We start from the raw sequence: 6000 nt of genomic DNA, 5'->3' as shown, positions 1-6000 counted from the left end.
ACTGCTACCATTTTTTATCATTAAGTTCCTATTTCTACTCTCTTTACATTTATAGTTTTTTCTTATAGTTTCCAGTAGTCTTAATTCACTGATTTTTATTCTTCTTATTAAAATAAATATTTAATGCTATGACTTATCCTCTGAATATTCTTTAACTCTATATATTTTATATGTATAATATATTGTTGTATATGAATATAACATATATTATAGATAAAATACAATATATAATATATGAAATACATATAGTATATATGAAATTTTAAAAATTTAAGATGAATAAGAAATATATATACAGAGCTAAAGAACTATTCAGAAGATAATATGTAGCATTCAATATTTATAGTAATATTTAATATTTATATTCACAAATGAATATCTTAGAAATAAAAGTATATATTGTATAATAATAATATTTCCTAGGTATTCTGTAATATGATTTGTATTTCCTTTGATCTAAGAGTTGATTCAAAAGGAGTTTTGTTTGTTTGTTTGTTTTGGTCCTGCCATGTGGCACACAGGATATCAGTTCCCCGACCAGGGATTGAACCCACACCCCCTATAGTGGAAGCACAGAGTCCTAACCACTGGACTGCCAGGGAAGTCCTGAGGAGTTTTTTATTTGATTATTTAGCTTTATTTTGTTTAAATCCAACTGGTCAGGGTACTTGATGTTCTGCTTCTGTTATTAATTTCTAGATTCAATACATAATAATCAGATAATGTTGTATGTATTGTTTTAATTTTTATTAGATGAGTGTATGAAAAGAGTGTGTATTTTTAGTTTAGAAAATACAGGTTTGATATAAATAAATTAGATATAACTTATTAAACACATTACTTAGCTTTTAATATCCTTATTTAATTTTTATCGATTTAATCTGTTATGGCTAAGAGAATTTACTTAAATTCTCCTACTATCAATACTATTGTAGTTCTATTACTTAAATTCTCCTGCTATCAATACTATTGTAGTTCTATTTATTTTTGTATCTCTTAAGTTTGCTTTATGAATTTTTCCTCCTTCCTGACTTTTTTTGGGTTGATAAAATTCACTACATTCCATCTGTCTTCAGCTAGTTTGGAGGCTATAGATTTTCTTTCCTTTTCATTGATTTCCTTAATTTTTTTTTTTTGCGGTATGCGGGGCTCTCACCATTGCGGCCTCTCCCGTTGCGGAGCACAGGCTCCGGACGCGCAGGCTCAGTGGCCGTGGCTCACGGGCCCAGCCGCTCCACAGCATGTGGGATCTTCCCAGACCGGGGCATGAACCCATGTCCCCTGCATCGGCAGGCGGACTCTCAACCACTGCGCCACCAGGGAAGCCCCAGATTTCCTTAATTTTTAACAAGCATACTTATAACTGTGAAAGTTTCTAACAACACATTAATTTTCTATGCTGAGTAACAAATTACCACAAATGTAATGACAATGCAACATAGTAGCTCCCATTTCTGTAGGTCAGAAGCCTGGCATGACCCAACTGGGTTCTCTGTTTTGGGTCTCACAAGCCAATATCAAGATGTTGACCAGGCTGGGCTCTTGTTTGGTGGTCCTAGGAAAGAATCTGCTTCCAAGCTCATTCAAATTGTTGACCAATTTCAGCTCCTTGCAGTTGTGGAACTGAGGTCCCCATTTCCTTGCTGGCTGTCAGTGAGGGCTTCCCACAGCTCCAGGAAGTTGCCTCAATTCCTTTTCATACGGCCTCCTACTTCTTTAAACCAGCAACAACACACTGAATCCCACCTTGTGCTTCTACTCCCTCTGACTTTCACTTCTACTTGCCGACCAGAGAAAGCTCTCTGAATTTAAGGGCCCATGTGATTGGATCAGACCCAACCTAGATAATCTCCCTATCTTAAGGTCAACACTATGATAAACATAACACAATCACAGGAGTGATAACTCAGCATTTTCACAGCTTCCTGGGAATAAGGAGGGACATTTTGGGGGACCATTTCAGAAATTCTGCATATGGCAAACAACACCTAAATTTATTCCATATTTCTTTCCCCTGATAAACATGCTTACACCCCAGTGCATCAAACCCATTGAAGACCCTATCCCTTATATTTATTTTTCTTTTTAAAAAAAAAAATTTATTTATTTACTTATTTATTTACTTATTTACTTGGCTGCTCCAGATCTTACTTGTGGCACGCGGGATCTTTGTTGTGACACGTGGGATCTAGTTCCGTGACCACGGATGGAAACCAGGCCCCCTGCATTGGAAGCGCGGAGTTTTAACCACTGGAACACCAGGGAAGTCCCTATTTTTGTTTTTCAAAATATTCTTTTACCTTTTTAATTAAACACATAAACATAAATCTGACATTGTTTTACAAACAATAGCTATTCAAATTATTTACTGACTTCTTTAATAAGTTTACTGTGTTCTCTTCTCGAGAGATTACTTTTCTTCCTGCTGAAATATATCCTGTAACAGTTTTCTGGGGAGGGACTGTGGATAGAAACTCTCTAAAAGTTTATGTATCTGAGAATGTCTTTAATGTGCTCCTAAGATCATTGTTTAATGTCAGCTTCAGATTGACAAATAGTTTCCCTCAGCATGTTGAAAACATTACTTTGTTGTTTTCTCAATTTTCTGTCAGTCTGGTAAATGAGAGTTTTCATCTGTGTTATATTACCAACTTGGCTATCTTGTTAATCTGTATTTATGATAGCTCATTCCAATATATTCTTTTCCTATTAATAACAAGGAAAATAAATGAGCTACTAAATTTATTGTATCTGGGTCCTTTATAGGAGGATAATATATAGGACTCATTTCACCAGTTTGGCCCCAATTATGTTACTAGTTTTAAAACAGTAAGCAGGTTGAAGAAAAGCTCACTAACAGGCAGGACAACCTTCCTGCAGTCATTATTATTTCCAAAATTCATCATTTATTTACTGTTAGGAAAACAACAGAAAGCTTTTTTTTTTTTTTTTGCCAAACTGCTCAGAAACGCTAGAACATTTCATTGAAAATCAGAAACAACACCTTTAGCCAATATTCTTTTCATTCCATGTATATATTTTTTCTGTTTCCCAGGAGAAAGGTAGAGGAAACATTTGACAATATTCTCCTTAAGGGAGAAACTTGTTTTAATATTTATGTCTCATCAAATATTAATAATTTCTCACTTTAAAAAAGATAGAACATTAAAAGTAAAATAACTTGCTACGAAGAGTCGTCAGGAGAGATAAGAATTAATTTAATGCTGCCTTTCCATAGTACTCTGTTTTGACAAAACAACTTTCTGCATGGTTTTAATTGACATATACAGAGTCTTATTAGGAGGAGGTGGTGTGACTTGTAATTTCCTAAAGATAAAAAGTATGGTACAACAAAAATTCTAAGCACCAAAATACTTAATGGAATTATTTTAAATGGTATACCTTCCCAAGATTAGTTTCTTATGAGACATGAAGTTCTGAGTTTTAACACCATAACCAAAAGGCATCAGCTACCTACTTGCTTAAATAATACTATATTAGGACCTCAAAAAAAGGTGAGAATTTGGAAAAGCACGGAAATTATGATGGTGAAAATGGGTAGTAATTTTCAGAAACAAGGATGATGGTGAAAATGGGTAGTAATTTTCTGCATCAAGATGTATACGGAAATAATCAGTATTAAAGTTGAAAACCATTTGTCATAACATAATGGTAATCTTCACATTTGAATGTACATTAAAAGAAAATGCTCTTCCAATGGAGGCACTGTGTTAAAAGCGTTTCAAGAAACTTCCTGGGACTTCCTTGGTGGTCCAGTGGTAAAGAATCTGCCTTGCAATGCAGGGAGACATGGGTTCGACCCCTGGTCAGGGAACTAAGATCCCATATGCCGTGGGGCAACTAAGCCCATGCGCCAGAACTACAGAGCCCATGCGCCCTGGAGCCTGTGTGCCACAACTAGAGAAGAGAAAAACCTGCACACCACAACTAGAAAGAAGCCAGCGCACCACAACGGAAGATCCCAAGTGCCGCAACTAAGAACCGACGCAGCCAAAAAAAAAAAAAACTCCCATTTTAGAAAAGATTCCGCTAATAGTACCCAATATGCTTACTTCTAAATTCCCTTTGAAAATGCACATGGATTCACAAAAATGCAAAAAGCTATGACAATTCTGGAAATCAAGGGGAAGCGATCAAGCATTTGCAAGAATCTGGGAAAATTTTCCACACTAAGACACAGGAAGTTAATTTGAAAGAACAGTGTTGTGGTCACCTTGCCTAAAAACAAAACAGCACAACCCATTAGTAAATAAGCATAGAAAGGCTCAGCTGTGGCCCCTCTGTTAATTTCTAGCTCACTAGAAATTAATTAATTAATTTATTTCAGAGCTTTCACTCCATACAGAAAACATGTAAACACCACGTTATCATTTTCAGAGATGGTTAAGAATCCTGACCACCCATCAGTTCAGGGAAGGTTGGTATAATACCAGGTATGGTCCTAAAGTCAGCAAAACAGTAAAAAAAACTGGTACAGTCCAAATGACCCTTGAAAATTCTCCAAGTAAGGCTTCATGGAGATGAACATACTACCTCTCTATGAGTCAAACACAATCAGGGTCTTCTCTAGCATTAGAAGCCAGAAGACATGGCTGGCTTGTGCCTGAGAATAACATTGTTTGAACAATCAATATTGTGGATCACACACAGCATTTTAAGAAGACACGTAATGGGAACTGAACCAAACAGAAAAGAATAGACTCCTTTTAGCCTCCTTTCGGGGCATATGCTTAACAGGTGGAATTCCGAGTCCACTGCCACTACCTTCCCAGTCTCTTTCTTCCTCTCACTCTGTCTGGGACATATAGCTAAATTAACGTAAGCTGAGTGTGCAAGAGATATGATGACTCCACTGACTGTCCCTTCCTGAGTTATTAGTCCGGTTGCATTTTTGTGAATCCATGTGCGTTTTTAAAGGGAATTTAGAAGTAATTCAAACACTTCTTCCCAAAACCCTGTGGCCAGAGGTAAAGGGGTAAGACACATCTTGTGGCACGGCACTCTGGGATATGCAGTCACCTAATGTGATATATTTTAATGGTAACTAAAGCAGGATGAGTTCTGGTAGCAGTGGATATTGTGGGATATTTCAGTGTTTTTCAAAGTACAACGCACAGACCATCTATGTGCTTGTTATAAATAGATTTTTGTGCTTTACTCTAAATCCAGTGAACCTGGAGGGAGTGATTCAGTGATTCTCCAGAAGAACTCACAGAACTCACAAAAGCTCTTATACTCATGTTTATCATTTATTACAGCAAATGATACAGATTAAAATTAGCAAAGAAGAAAGGCACAGAGGGCTGAATTCAGGAGAGCACAAGTGTGAGATTCCAGTTGTCCTCGTCCAATGGAGACATACAGATAGCACTTAATTCTCCCAGTGACAACGTGTGACAACATGTTCAAAGTACTGCTAACTAGAGAGGCTCACCTGAACCATAGTGTAGTAGAGTCAGGCATGTAGGCATGGAGTGCCCATGTGATGGACCTTAGTTTCTCAGTCTCTAGCACCTCCAGAGGTGAAACTGGTGGCCCTAGGCCACCACCATAAAGAACACTGTTAGCATAAACTATCTGACATGAGGGAGGGAAAGAGGGAGGAGGAAAAGGAAAAAGAGGCATAATTGTCCAAATAGACATCAAAGCTTGTTATGAAACTATAATAATAAGACAGTGTGGGTTTGGAATAGGAATAAATAACCTAGAAAATTTACATATACATGAAAATTTGATTTATGACAGAGTTTTGTCATTGCAGATCAACAGGGAAAGGAGAAGGTTTTTTTCCTATAAATCCTGCTGAATCAATTGGTCATCTATATGAACCAAACAATGACAATAGATCCCTATGTTCCACCATCAACAAGAACCATTTCCAAGTGGGTTAAATGTGTAGACAGAATTTAAAACCTTTTATAAGAAAAAAATTATTAAAATATCTATAAAGCCTTGATATTTGGAAGAATTTCTTAGGCA

This window comes from Pseudorca crassidens, chromosome 11 (assembly GCF_039906515.1).
Source record: "Pseudorca crassidens isolate mPseCra1 chromosome 11, mPseCra1.hap1, whole genome shotgun sequence".
In the NCBI taxonomy this organism is placed as follows: domain Eukaryota; kingdom Metazoa; phylum Chordata; class Mammalia; order Artiodactyla; family Delphinidae; genus Pseudorca; species Pseudorca crassidens.
Note: the sequence above shows the minus strand (reverse complement) of the source record.